The 14,281-nt window shown below is 45.7% G+C and overlaps 1 long non-coding RNA gene across 1 annotated transcript; it reads right to left on the reverse strand.

Moving 5' to 3' along the window:
• Nucleotides 1–4,531: 4,531 nt before the first annotated feature.
• LOC140217437 (uncharacterized) lies at nucleotides 4,532–14,072 on the reverse strand. The gene is made up of 2 exons (XR_011894013.1): nucleotides 13,984–14,072; nucleotides 4,532–5,995 (listed from the first exon to the last, which is right to left on the reverse strand). It is a non-coding gene; the product is annotated as an uncharacterized lncRNA (long non-coding RNA).
• Nucleotides 14,073–14,281: the final 209 nt, after the last annotated feature.

The raw sequence follows: 14,281 nt of genomic DNA on the forward strand, positions 1-14,281 counted from the left end.
GTTGTGCTACGTGAATTAAATCATTCGTTTCCTGCCTGCACAAACGTCTGCATCTCGAGTGGATTTCGAGCACACCGTATAATAATGTACAGTTCCGTCGTGCTTCGCAGCACTATACACAAGCACTGCCGTAAAGCTAGTGGCAAAAGTACGATGTCATGAAACCAGATCAATGCATATACCACGCTCTTTTGGTGCGCTGCGTGAATGGAAACATTGCTTGCCTGCCTGCACAAACGTTTGCATCTCGAGTTAATATCAAACAAACCATATAATATATGTGCAGTTTTGTCGAGCGCTTCACCGCACTGCATGCAAGCATTGCCGTAAAGCCTGTAGTATAAATAGGGTTTCATGAAGTCAAATGAATGCGCAAACCTCGCACTTGTGGTGTACAAGGTAAACAAAGAATTCGTTGCCATGTCTCCACAGTAGTTGGTCACGTTGATTTGTGTGAGCATATAGGTTCATGTGCCCCATCTACCTCTGTGATGAGAAAATAAGCAAGAATATCAGCTGCTATGTGTCGATGCATATGCTTTTTATTACAAGGTGTAGGAGCAGTACATCTTACTGCATGAGTAAACCACTCATGGAAACAGTACGTTCCTTGAACATTGTAGCTATTTAATAGCCTAGGAAGCGCGCTATATTGGAAGTTGCAATTTTTTTTCTGTTCGCAAAATTCAATAACTCAGTGCTTTTTCTAAAAGCAAATTTCGCAATGATACGTGTGCTGCGTCAGTAAGTTAAGTAGGCAGCACATAATTACGCTAAACCAGAGGAATATCTGCAGGTAGGGATTTATACAAATGTACAGAGTATTTTTAAAAAAATCTTTTCTCAAATGTTTTCAGTGTGGATCCAGTTGCATATGCGCCCAGCGCTGATTTCCAGCGCTTAATTTTTGTTGAACCTTGATGTAACAAAGACGTAACACTCAGCACTCTACTTTGTTACATCAAAAATTTTTTTACAATGGAACACTGCATTCTACTATACGTGCCGCTCATGCGCCCCAAATTTTTGGCCCCTCTAAGGAAGTCACTGTTTTAAGTCACTGTTCTCTAAGTTTCGTCCGAAACTTGAATAACGCTACTTCCAACACTCGTGAAACCAGCAGCCACGTCGGCTTGCCGCCTTTACACCGGCCGCAAATTACTTTTAAAAAATGTGGCACGCGCGGGCCGTGTATATGCACTCTGCTGCGCGCGGACAGCCGTATGCACGGGCACGGCCGAGCAAGAGACGTCGCGCGCTCTCCTACCCTAGCGCGCGCTTGATCACGGGACGTGGATAAAGCGCGCATAAAGCTGCCATCCTTCTCGGCTCACCCTCGCACCCTTTCATTCGCAATTAACCCCAGCACGTGGGATGCAACGGGGCACTATAATTTTTGTCACACTTGGACTTTAAACCAAACATCAGGGCGATGGTGAAAATTCGCTTAGGGTGTCCAAAAATTGCTATCGCAATAATACACTATGGAGAAAGGTATTATGGAAATTATCTGTGGATGGGTCGAAACCCCCTAATTTCCCAAACACGCACCCATCCACTGGCACGCTGCACACCACGGATCCCGCGCGGCACGCTGCATCATTAAGGCGTATCGTTCTTCTCTAGCTCTATGATCATTTCTGCAGTAGTCACTTGGCGAGAAGCTTAATTTCCAACCTATGCGCAAGTGTCGTACCTGAATTTCGAAAGTACACGGACCATATATATGTTGGCAAAATAATCGGAACTCGCTATTTAGACTCGCCAAAATTATACTTAGCTGCTCACTTGAACTCATAAGAATATACTACTCAGCCGAGCTCACTCGGGCTCAAACTCGCCAAAATACTGCTCAGCTGGGCTCACTCAGACTCATGGGATGATCTGAGGGAGTTGACTCATCAGTGAGTCTTCCAGCGTATGATGTGTGCTGAACCACAAACCTGGCTTTCTTGAATAAAAACAGTTGGTCGCTGCAGCATATGGATGCACATAAGTGTAATTCAGAGAGCATGGCATTGTAAAGGCTGCCACAGTTACCATGCCATGCTGCAGCTCATTTCAATCATGTCAAATGCAATACCCCTGCCAGCTTTTAGTCAGTCGATCAAATGTGATTGCTATTTATCTCATCACAACACCTCATTTTTCTGCCTAAGGCTTTGGGTGAATTTTCCTTGGCATCCATTTTGTTACTCTAACAGGTTACCAGTTATCTGTTGCCTATACGAAATTTGAAGTTGTGCACATTTCATGTGGACTCTATGCCAAACTCGTAGTACTGCATGCGTTTTTGCAATTAGGTCTAGAGTTACAGAATCGCATGTGGGAGTTACTTTAGTTAGCAACTGTAGCTTTGGAACAAACATGTGCATGAGAGGGTGCTTAAGTGTTACCTGTCAAGGCTGGGAGCACCAAGGCAACTTGTGCAGTAAAGGCATGGGCAGTACGAGCCCACAGATTTTTTAAGTGTGGCTGAGGTGATGCGTCTAGACTTCACTATGAAGAGAGCCAAATAAAAGGTTGCCTATCCATCATACCTATTCTGGAGCCTTTTCTTGAGCTTTTCTAAAACATTAAGCTCAGCGTGTACACTTTATCACAGCATAATTATTACATGTGATATAAAACATTGTATTGTGCAGTTTCTCCAACTCTTCGTGAAGGCATCTATCCATAGATTAAACAGGAATAGGCTCAATGTTGACATATCTCCACAGTAGCCTCGTACTGTCACAATGCATCACAGACATTATATAAGTGAACTCCAAAAGTGAAGCTCTTCGTTAACATTGGCTAAAATTGTATCTTTATATAGCAAATTGATCATGCATAAATCTGTATGTCATGACAGAACACTTCGTTTCTCACGGACTTTAGTTTGCAATTGTTTTCAAGTTCAGGAAAATTGTGCAGTGGGCTAGTTGGTTCAACATACTTAACACTGTTGTGCGGAGTGACGAAGGGACAGGACTTGAGTGAGGAAACAACACACGACACCTGAGCACAAACTATCAACTGGTGATTATCACAAGACAATGATTCTGCTGAAAAGTAGGAACCAAAGGAAAAGAGAAGTCGTGGAAGCATACAACCTCAAGGTGGACCTACAGGGCTCATGTGTCAGCCCGCCGTCTATTTCACTCAGCAATAAAGAGATTAGCATAATCGCTGACAATAGAGGGTGTAGGTAGACCGGGAAGAGGACTCCTGTGCATGCGTGTAGGCTTTATGTACGCTTCACTTGCAGAAAAATAAACCAGTTCGTAGTTTGCGCTCAGGTGTCGTGTTGTTTTCTCGCTCAAATCCTGACCCTTCATCACTCTGCGCAACAGTGTTAAGTTTTCAGGTTGTTCACTATGTGATGTAGGAAGGGTAAAATTGATGGGAAATCCCAATATTCTTGGGCATATTGCGAAAAATATGGCCCAAATCAAGTGTCATTTTAGGCTTCACTGTCCCCTTTTATAGGGCAAATAGTAATAGTTTGAATTCTATGGACGCTGGTTGCTTTTTCTGACTTAACCTAGGCAGTGCTCAGCTCTCAGTTGAAAGGAACAGGTAAACAGGAGGACTTGCCACATAAGCAGGAGGTAGCACACCACACAGACTTAAGCTTAATATACTGCGTGCTTCCACAGCCCTAGGGGGCTAGTCTGTAAGTGTTGACTAAGTGGACTGTCCATTCCAGTACACGCTGAATGAATAGAGCACGAGAGCCCACGGTGACGATTGCCGTTTGCTCTATCAGCTTAGAGCTCTACCTAATCAGTGTGTGCTGAAATAGTCCACTTAGTGCATCCTCACAGAATCCTTCCCGACTGATGTTTGTGTTGGTAGGTTGCAAGCATTGCACTTTCTTTCCTTTCATGTGGGCAGTTCCCACATATGGATGTCATTTAACATATTGTATTCATATTGCCTTTGATCTATAAATTTCTAATTCATGCTTATAACCAGGCCTACCAGCTCTTGTCCTGCATATTTATATAGCCTTCTCATTTCTGCATCAACACTGCACATATTTATAGCAAATTGGAGTCATTCTCCATTATACCCTCAAGCACTTGAAGTAGACACTGCAATAACCCCAAGGGAGGGGGGACAGTAACGCAAAAACCTTATTGGGCTTGTAATGCTGCTGAAGGATGCACACATACCATGTATGCTAAAATTCTCAGCAGACATTCCAAAGTTTGTACGAGTTCGACTTTAGCTGGCTAAACTGAATGATTCATATTGAAGGCAATTCTTGCAACACTTGGTCAAACTTAATGAAACTGGACAGCACAATTAGCTGTGTTCATCTACCATTTATACGACTGCTGCCCCGAGCATTTCGCCTGTTACTTTGCCTTTCGTTTCTGTACTATCAAGTTCAAGTACACATGTACTTTATCACTGTACAACTAGAATGGCTTCAAGGCTTTTCCTGGGCATTCAACAGTCACTATTTATGCCTATAAACCTTCCTGCATGTGAAGGCAAAAAAAACTTATTAATTCATGCTGGAAGTATAAAAAGACAGGTATTTGCACAGAAAATGTTTATTTTGAGCACCGAGGTTCTTGCTGATGTAGATGTGGTGCTGGCTCCCTCCTTGCCCGAAGCATCTGCTTGCTGTACACAGCACCAGATGATGGCTTCCTAGGTCAAAAGATCAAATTGAAATAAGAGGCATTTTGTTTTAGCTCCGGAAAGAGAAAGCAGGATTGAGACATTAACATGTATAAAAAATACTTGCCTAAAGAAAAATTAATACACAAACAAATTCACTAAAGAGGTTCACTTTCAAGAGCAAAAGTATGGTTACGATGAAAATTACAAGGACGCTTCACTGCTCTTTGAGGTTTCGGTTCAGTAGTTGTTGAGCCACGAGGGTTAGCATGCTACATCTTGCATATTATGTTTTGTAGAACAATATAGCACTTTGAACAATGTAGTGCCTATTTAAATGTACTGACAAGGAATGCTGAAACTCCAGGCTAGTTTGGTCTGCACAAGATATGATACAGACACTGTACTGCATTCATTTAGTGTTTTTGTCACTGATCTCATGCACAAAGGTCATTCACACCTATCCTACATGAAATGCAGTTTCTTTGAAGCTTCATCTAGTCCTTGAATTTGCTGCATGCTTATGTCTTAGGGAATTCGTTTGGTTCCCTTTAATGCAGTACATCTAAGCAACTGCTATCAAATGCCCATAGTGTTCCCTTGCATGTACAAAACATTTTTGGCCCTTTCAATGCACAATACTCATTACATTTGACACTTGGGACTCGTGCAAGGCGCCATTTAGTATTATATGCTTGTCCACATCTGATAATACCTTCATAGCTGGGTCATTCCCATGCCAAATGCCTTGGTTATTACTGTGACCATCTCACACTTTTCCTTTAGAATCTTCTTGCCCACTTTTAAGGAAGCATCCCACGACACAATGTCTCCATCCTAGTGGTGCTATGGAGTTAACTTATGTGCTAGTTGTAGCAGATGACGTCAACTGAAGGCCACTGAAGATAAAACTCTCTGCGAGAATTCCTTTTGCACAATAAATGCAAACAATACAGAATAGTCAAAATGTAGTTATCTGGCAAGACTGGCTGCATCCATCATCTTTGTTTGGTGCAATTCTGAGGTGGCTCCATGTTACAAGACACTTGGCGATTATTGCCATGTGACTGTTCGGGACTCTATAAAACACAAGAATTGCCTTACTCCGGCCTTTCTCTTTGTGCAGCAGCCAACGTTATTATTCGTCCAATCGCACCGTGTACTGTTCGTGTGTCCATAGACTAAATTCTTCACCACATTGTTTTTGCGGTATTTCGTGAGTGACCCATGAACTCATCTTGGGGTGGGACTTCTTTGGCGTCTGCTTCCACCTCTTGTCGTCAGCGCCTCACACAACTGGATGCCACTGGCAATTCTTTTCCTAACCACGAAGAACGCATTCGTCTCGTCACCTCTTCCGATTACGTTCTTTGGCCACCTAGAGAAGAGATTATAGGTGTCAACTCCTGTAACATTGTGGATGGCGGCGTACTCATTCTACCCTATGACCATACCCTATCTCGAGCAATTCTGATTACCCCTGGCCTTATTCGCTTCTCTGAGGGGTCTGCATTGCTTACTGCAATAAACCAAACTCTCGAACCCCAATTGTTGCCTCGTGGATCAACTGTCACTTGAGCTGTTGACACTCATGTCGTTGCAATTGTCACGAAGACAGCTCAGTGTGTTCTTGCGTCTATTACCGTGCGCTGAACAAAATCGTGCGCAAAGATGTTTACCCTGTGTCATGGATGGATGATGCACTAGATTCACTCCACGGTGCTGAATAATTTTCTAGCCTTGACTTTAGACCAGGCTACTGGCAAATACCGATGTCCAAATCCAACAAAGAAAAAACGACATTTGCTACCCCTGATGGGCTCTACGAGTTCAGTGCGATGCCTTTTGGACTCTGCAATGTGCCTGCCACATTCGAACCCATGATCGATAAGTCTTGTGTGGCTTGAAATGGAAAACCTGTCTGTGCTATCTCGACGACATTGTGTTTTCAACCATGTTCTCACAACATTTGCAACGTCTTGATGAAGTCCTTGCCTCTCTTGCAAATGCTGGTTTGCAGCTCAACACGCGCGCGCGCGCGCGCACACACACGCACGAATGCACGCACGCACACGCACACACTCACACACACACACACACACAGATGCAGTTTCGCCAGCAAGGCCATCAAAGTTCTGGGGCACATAGTCAGCAAAGAAGGTATTCGACCGGACCCCGATAAGTTTACTGCCATCCTCGAATTTTGTGTCCACTGCGTCAAAAAGACATGCACAGTTTTCTTGGACTTGCTTCTTCCGGCACTTCATATGCAACTTCGCTACGCTTACGTCCCCGCTCCATCAACTCCTCGCCAGTAATGCGCCCTTTGTTTCGTCCGACGAATGTGAACATGCTTTCCTGCTTCTGCAACATGCCCTGACGTCAGACCCAGTACTGTGCCACTTTGATCCGACCGCGTCCACCATCTTTCACACCGACGCTAGCAGTCAGTCTCGGTGCCATTCTACTGCAACGTGACAACACATTCCGCGAACGAGTAATTACTTATGCTAGTCGTGCACTAACCAGTGCAGAGAATTACTACACCATAACCAAGCAGGAGTGCCTTGCTGTTGGGCAGTGCAAAAATTTCGCCCATATCTTCATGGCCGCCATTTCACAGTCGTTACCGACCATAACACACTGTGCTGGCTTTCATTGCTAAAGAATTTATCAGGTCACCTGGGTTGCTGTGTGCTTCACCTACAGGAGTACGATTTCAATGTCACCTACAGGGCTGCAAAGAAGCATCAAGACACCAATGCTCTCTCTTGCTACCCTCTGAAGAATCATGACGATTCACCATAACCTCTCCGTGATTGTGTACGTCCTGAGTCCTCTTCATCGGCTTTACCCATTGTAACCCTCGAATGGCTAAGACACGACAGCCCATCTTTCCTTGTGTCCCACCAACGCATCGACCCATACTGCTGAACTATTCTCCAACGCATGGAAGATTCTTTGTCACCTCCAAACGCCTGACTTCGTCGACAACTTAATCAATTCAAGCTGCACAATGAGGTTTTACATCGCAACATTTATCACATCGATGGCAACAAATGGGTCGCAGTCATACCATGTTCTCTGCAATGTGAGGTGCTTGAAGCCTTTCACGATCATGCGACGACTGGTCATCTAGGCTACCACAAGACTTACAACAGAATATGAAGTCGCTGCTCCTGGCCTGGCCCATCTTCAGCCGTTGCGAAGTATGTTGCACCCTGCGTTCATTGTCAAAGCCGCAAACGACCAACAGCTCCTTCTGGCTCTTTACAACCTCTGCCTTGTCCCGCTTCGCCTTTTGAAGTAGTTGGAATAGACTTGTACTCTTCCCACGACTCTTCCCACGACTCTTCCCGAATAGACTCTTCCCACGACCTTACATGGCAATCGTTGGATTATAACGGCCATAGACCATCCAACACGCTATGCGGAGACAGCATCTCTACAATCCGGGACTGCTGCTGAAGTCGCCGATTTCTTTCTACACAACATTATCTTACACCGCAGCGCTCTGCGCGTTCTCCTCAGTGACCGCAGCAGTCTTCCTCTCTTCTATCCTTACCGAAGTTCTGTGCACCTCTAACACAATTCGCAAGACGACTTCCAGTTACCATCCGCAGACCAACAGCTTGACGGAGTGTTTTCACCATACCCTCTCTGACATGATTGCGATGTACATCCACCCTGGCCACACGAACGGGGATGCAATCCTGCCGTTCATGACATTCGCCTATAACATGGCTACGCAACGTACAACTGGCTTTTAACATTTTTTCTTCATCTATGGCTGTTCACCAAGTTTCATTCTTGATGTATCATTCCTTTCGACTCCTGTACCCCCATCAGTTCCTTTCTTGGAACAGTTTGTGTCTCGCCTCGCCCCGCTTAACACAGGCGTCTCCCAGGACGCTCGCAAGTTTCGTTACGACTTGACCCACTGTGCTGTGACTTTTTCTCCTGGTGACGAAGTTCTTTGGACTCCTGTGTGCGTTCCTGGCTTATGCAAAAAATTTCTGGTGTTTTATTCGACTTTCCGCGGTCGTTGAGCAGACATCACCTGTCAATTACCATGTCTCGCTTGTTAGAACGCCACCCGATTCCCGTTGCTGTGGCACAGAGATGGTGCATGTCTCCCGCTTAAAACCAAATACTTGACGCATTTTATAGTACTTACGCGCAGCCAGGCGGCCGCTTCCACAGCGAGAGAGAATTAGCATGGGCACAACACATGCCTGACTTTCAACTTCATCATCTGCACATCTTTTTCATCTGCATATATCATCACTAGCAGCACAGTTTAATCCTCGAGGTAGTAGTCCGAGCTTGGCTGGAATAAAGGGGTTCCTTACGATACATATATATATATTTCTTGCACTTCAAGAAACTTCGTTTGACCTCGAAGACTTGAGCACTGAAGTAACGGCGCTAAGTATATACAAGACCTCATAGTAGGAGACAGTTCAATTTCACAGCCTGAGTCCCCTTGCTGGTGTAATCTTCCTTCGTGTAATTGTCGCATACTTGGCTATCACTAACACTGCTTCGCCTTTCTGCAAAACTGCAGCCTCTTTTTTTTTCTGCTAGTCCGAGCATAAGTGCTGCCGCACATGACTGCTGTTGATTCTGATTTCGAGTGAATCTGGCTTGGCCTCATTATGGTTACTGAGTGAATTATAGAGAGAGAGAAATAGAAGAGAGGAAAGGCAGAGAGGTTAACCAGACGCATGTTCGTTTTTCTACCCTGCACTGGAAAACGGGGTATAGGGATGAAGAGAGAGAGTGTTCCACAGCTATCATGCACTAAGATTAAAAAAAAAAAAGGAACAGTTCCGTTACTCGAAGAAAACCTAGTGCATATTGTTTCCAGTAAAGTGGAGTAGTAGCCAGTAATTCTTTCGTTACTGAGATTTAATTTGGTAATTACAATTATCTAACTCGAGAAGTACTCTCATAATTTTCAAAGTGTCAATGAGGCATTTGTTGGCATCCCAAAATGACATCTAACTGCAGTGTTTTCAGCGACATACTAATTGCGTACAATTTTACCGACTGGAAAATAACCTCACGAACTATGAGGAGGAGGAGGAGGAGGAACTTTATTATTGCAGAAGCTGTTGCGCGGTTTATTCCTGGGTGGTTCCCTCTGACAGGGCTCCACTGGCGATCGCGGCTCGCCGGGCCTGGTCGAGGGTCGCCAGTTGGCTTCCCAGGTCCAGTTCGGAGAGTCTCGCCTCCCAAGACCACGTAGTGAGTGTGTGTGTTGTGACTCGTGGCGAAATCGCGTCGCCCGGACGGTCGGTGCATTCGTGCGTTATGTGCGCGAGTGTCGCTATGTGGTTGCTACACCAGGGACATGTTCGGGACGTATAGCTGTCTGGGGAGATTGCGTGTAGACGAGACAAGCGTGGGTATGTGTTAGTTTGCAGGCGGCGCCAGTCCCTTGCCTGGAGTTTATTGAGAGCTTTGTGTGGGGGAGCGTATTGCGTTCTTCCGAGCCGTTGGTCCTGTAATATTTGTTGACCTGTCGTTAATAACTCGTGGGTCGCTCGTCGGTCTGTTGGGGGCTGAAGAACGGTGTGGTCTGCCGCTCGGCTAGTGAGACCTCGAGCTGCGCAGTCCGCCTCTTCGTTGCCCCGCAGGCCTTCGTGCCCGGGACACCAGACGATACCGTGGGTCCATTCTAGTGTGCGACCCAGGATTCGAATGGCTTGTATAGGGAGTGTTCCATTCATGTATAGACGACACGCCGCTTGTGAGTCCGTAAGGACGCGGGCGGACCTTCCCTTGCTCTCGGCGTCGCGAAGTGCGAGAGCGATTGCTGCTGCTTCTGCTGCTGCGCTGCATGTGGCGCGGATGGAGGCTGAGGCTACCAGGTTCCCCTGATTGACAACGGCGAGTGTGTATTTGGGCCCGCAACGTGGCAACGAGGGATACGGGCTAGCGTCCATGTAGTACGTATCCGGGTCTCTGAAACAGCGTTTGTGCAACATGCGAGCACGCGCTGCTCTTTTTTCTTGATTGTGGGTGGGGTGCATGTTCTTGGGGATAGGGTCTACTACAATGTTCTCTCTAATGTGGTTAGGCAAGAGTTGTGTTTTTTCTTTGCAGTACTGAGGTGTCAGCGGATACCCTAGCCGTTGAAGAAGGTGTCTTCCCTGTTGAGTCTTGTTTAGGCGCTCCCTCTGCGCTATGAGCGTGGCACTTGCTAGCTCCTCAAAGGTGTTGTATACACCTAGCGCTAGTAATTTCTTTGTGCTTGTGCTTGACGGTAGCTGTAAGGCCGTTTTGTACGCCGTTCTTATATGAGTGTCCATGCGCTCTGTCTCGCTTTTGCGCTTCACTTGATACGGTAGTGCGTACGTGACACGGCTGATGACGAGGGCTTGTACCAGTCTTAAGGTTTCGTCCTCTGTGAAACCATCTTTACTGCGCGCTACTCTGGCGATGAGTGATGCGGTGCTTCTTATAACGTGATTTAATTTCTCTGAGGTTAGCTTTATGCCGTTGTTTTCCTGGACATGCATACCTAGTATGCGTGCGGTCGGGACGCGCTTTATAGGTTGCCCGGCAATCTCGAGATGTATTGGCGGGGCTCGATGTTCCTTAGTTTGCTTAGGCCGGACTTGAAGGTACTCAGACTTGTGTGGGGCACACCTCATTCCTGCTGTGGTTAGGTACGACTCAATGTATCCGATAGCTGTGAGCAATGTGTTTTCTCTGTCGCCGTATGAACCCTTGGTTGCCCATAGAGTAATATCGTCGGCATAGAAGGCACATCCGAGTTTTGGGATGTTTTCCAGTTGTAAAGCAAGTTTTCCAAGTCCGATGTTGAAGAGGAAAGGAGATATTATTGATCCTTGCGGAGTACCCTTCTGCGGTAGATCATATATGTCCGATTGTAGACCTGCTATGCCGATGCGGGCTTTGCGGTGGCAAATACCATGAGAGTGAACTCTCACCCGCATCATAAAGCAGTGCCCTCAAATAAGCTGATTGAAAGTAACTGCATTGCCTATCGCAAACCCGAAGAGACAGCGCACCACCTTGATAATGGTACGGAAGGAGCCCCAACAGCAGGTTTCGCAGCTTCTCCTTTCTCTCTACGTCACACTTATCCCTCTCTCAAGGCCGACTGATAAATGATAACAAAAGCACCTTGATAACGCAGCCAAAGTGCAGCTCTGACCACCCACGAAATGTGAAGAGCAATGTAATAGGCACAGAATGTTTCAAAATCCAGACTTTGCTCGCACCGCATCGAAAGAGTGCGGGCGAAGTTATATTTCGCACCAGAAACTTGCTTCGGACCAAAGCCAATATAAAGTGAGCGTTTTATTTTTCATGAAAGTGTACACGTGCTGCAAAAACAGGTTCGTGTCAACAAATAAAAGCGAAATAAACACACTGGAAAGCGACCAACTTGTAGAGAAAAGGCAAAACCAATGCATTCACGATATTAAATATACCACTTCTATGAGCCGAACTGGCAATCAGAATGTCGGCACACACACACACACACACAAAAAAAAAAAAAAAAAAAAACTGTGTGCTCTTACTATCTATTAATTCGTAAGCTGCGTTGAACATCAGCCTAGAGGACGTGTTCAAATAGGTCTCCTTTTGCAGCTACGCAGTACTGTCTATTTTATCACACCTTTAGTGGCTTTCTTGATGACCGATGCCGGAATTCTATGGCAGACATCAGTTATCCTTACCTTGAACTAATGTGACGTCCGTCTAAGCTGACGTCCGGCACAATCTTTCACATAACCGAAGAAACTTAACGGAGAGGTCAGGTGACCTAGCCGGCCTCTTTGCAGGCTCGTGCCTTCCAATCTATTTGAAAAGTAGCACCCAACCAGTTTCGTGCTCGGCTGCTGCTGTATGCAGGTGGCCCATCTTGCTGATACAGCAGAAGTGGAAGATGTGACAGCAGGACTTTGCTGAGAAACTCATCAACCACTCCTTCAAGGATTTCGTTCACATAACGCTGTCCAGTCAGTGCGTGATTGAAGATGGTACTGATTATTGCACTGGCGTAAATTCCAAACCACACATTGAGCGACCACTGGTATTGGCGCCGATTGCGCTGTACTTAATGTAGATTGGAGTCCCTCCAATAGTGTGCGTGAATGACAATGAATGTATATATGATGGCACTTGCACCGTTCTTTTGCGCAAACTCATCATGCCACAGGTTCTTAGTGTCAAGATGTAAAACTTACCAGACCCAGCTTGTCAGTTAACAATATACACTATAGAATTAACGTCTAAGGTTATCACTAAGATGAGTGCTAAAACCCCTTAATGCTTACATAGGACCAGAATTCACAAGTGGCTGTAATATCAACGTGCAAGTGCTCAGAGGGTTCCTGAAGCACTCTTGAGCACATGAACATAACTTCCAGCCGGGATATACACGTGCGATGGGAGACAATGACTCGTTACAAAGCCATACACAACACCCTTTCTCACAAAACCTTATAACACTAGTAAAATTTGTTGGCCAAGTTACGATTTATCCTACTTTGAAGCAAGCACATAAAGAGAACATCCCAGTCTTCATCCACGATTAAATCACCAGTATTAAATGGACCCACCTTAAGGGTTATTTGGCAAAAGCATGTGTATGTCCATGCTTGTATCGTTTATTGATTGTCCCGCTCTAGTAGAATGGACGACCACGCAGCCTGATCATGCACTTTGTAATGAAGCTTCTTTCTAGAAAATCACAAATACCGACCGCACACACAACCTTTGTCACATCTGCACAGAGCACTCGAGCGTTACGCTGCGGAGAAAGGTTACCAGAGAATGGCTGTTGACAGCGCAGCGATATTGCTATGTAAAGGCTCATATTACTATGTAAACGAACGCTGTTTCCCGTGCGTTTAATGACGCCCCGTGCGTTTAATGACGCCGCAAAGCACTCATTTAGCGACTTCATTCACTACCGCCCTTAGTCGGCGGTCGGCAGACCTGAACCATGTGTCAGGAATGTGCGTTTACATTGCGAGATAAATGATGAATACTCCTTATTTTCTCTAAACAAGTGCGCGCACATGCCGCACTTGGGTCATTTGCCATTTACACATTCTGCCGTGTAGCAGCACCGTAACCAGGTAATGTTACGTTTAAGTGATTGTGAAAAAGGCTCTTACAAGTTTGAAGGAACCTAAGATAAACAGTGTCGTCTAATATGCGTTCTCGGCGCTAGTACACTGTAGCACTGGCTGATCGGTGCGGCGGTCCGCGGGATGCGTCACAAGGAACTGGTAAGGAACCTGGAAATGAAGTATCAGGCAGCCGAAAGCGTAGGTTTGCATAGTAGAGGCACATCGAATGGAAAAGTGAAGTACTTACGATAGCTTACGCTAGCACAAGCCCCAAAAAATAAACGATCCACATCTTTGTATTTTTGTCCAGTTGTTTGAGCGTAGCTCACCTTTGAGCTTGCCATTCTGCCGCCAAAACCAAAGACGGATGTGACATCACGGACGCGAAAAACAAAGAATGAATGCGACATCCCGGACGTGACGTTTGGGTGACCCTAACGCCTGCGTTCCGTCGACCGGGTGAACGCAGACACTTTCTTGTTTCTGGCGCAGTAAACAAAGCTATACTCAACTATTATCGTGTAAAATCTAATTCTATTTCTGCA

This window comes from Dermacentor andersoni, chromosome 4, assembly GCF_023375885.2.
Source record: "Dermacentor andersoni chromosome 4, qqDerAnde1_hic_scaffold, whole genome shotgun sequence".
Taxonomy (NCBI): domain Eukaryota; kingdom Metazoa; phylum Arthropoda; class Arachnida; order Ixodida; family Ixodidae; genus Dermacentor; species Dermacentor andersoni.